The sequence below is a fragment of the Meleagris gallopavo genome, chromosome 5, assembly GCF_000146605.3.
Source record: "Meleagris gallopavo isolate NT-WF06-2002-E0010 breed Aviagen turkey brand Nicholas breeding stock chromosome 5, Turkey_5.1, whole genome shotgun sequence".
Lineage (NCBI taxonomy): Eukaryota > Metazoa > Chordata > Aves > Galliformes > Phasianidae > Meleagris > Meleagris gallopavo.
In genome coordinates, this window is record NC_015015.2 from 12,016,264 (window position 1) to 12,017,482 (window position 1,219).

The window sequence follows — 1,219 nt, forward strand, 5'->3', positions numbered from 1 at the left end:
AAAAAAAAAAAAAAACAAACAACCCACACAGAGCTAGGATAGTTCTCAGTATTCACATACACTGCTTTCACCAGAGGAGACTACAGTTACAACTGAGATGACCTTCACTGAAACACTGTAAGACACAAAATTCAGCTGTAGAGAAAACCTTCTTTGTATCAATCTTTGTTCACATCTCAGTCACTAGTCATAAAATAATACAGAAAGAAGTTAGGAATACAAGAGCTTAAAGAAGTTAAGTAGTATTCCATATCTCTCCACACCAGTTAAGTTTAGAAAGTAGCATTATCATGCACAGTAGGTGTGATAAAACTGAAAGCCTCATCTTCAAAGTGAGCAACGAGATGGCTATAAGCCATGAAGATAAGGCTTCTGGGTAACATTTTGAGCACTATCAGTGCACTTACATGAGATGAAATGCTGCTCCTCCTACTGCTGCATGCAGAGTCTAGAGGTTCCAACTTCAAGATGAGTTCTTCCAGATGAGAGATGAGATCCTGCTGGGCTGAAGCATCCAGCTGAGACTTCAGGTGCTCCAACTTTTCGAGAGGCAAATTTTTTCTTGCCTAAAAATACACAGTAAAGCAGAAGCATTATTATTTCTAATGTCTACTTAAAAAAATCAAAAAGGCACTATATAAACAGGCTCATTTTCATACTAAACACATAACGTCCAGCAGACTTTTAAAAAACTTCAAAAATACGAATTTCAGAACTTAACAGAAGAGAGGGACAGGAAACAGAGTGGAGTTACACTGCATACTTCGAGAGGTATTTACTCACCCTGCAGGAAATAACTGAATTTTGGAAGAGACAACAGACCCTCGCAGCAAGAGTCCAGAACCCTCTTCTCATCAGGCGCTCTATGCAGCGGTCCACCAGCAGAAGGGAAAAGCGTGCAACTTTTCCATTTGTATGCAGACAAAACAACTCATTCTTGTGAACTGCTATGTCCTGAATATCTGAAAAAACAGATGCACAAAAAGCATCTAAGAGTCTGAAACCGCCAGCCAGGATTCCTTTTTATTCGTGAAGGAAGCTGAAAACTTATTTCCCACCTGAGCGTAACACACCGCAGCACAAGTGGTGTGAGGAGCTAACACTAAAGAGTGCTACACTAGCATTTCACAGCTATAAAGCACAAATACCAAAACTTTCCTGAGCTGCATTTCTAGAAGGGAGCTGGAAAGGCTGGACTCTACTTAGGTTTTTTTTTTTT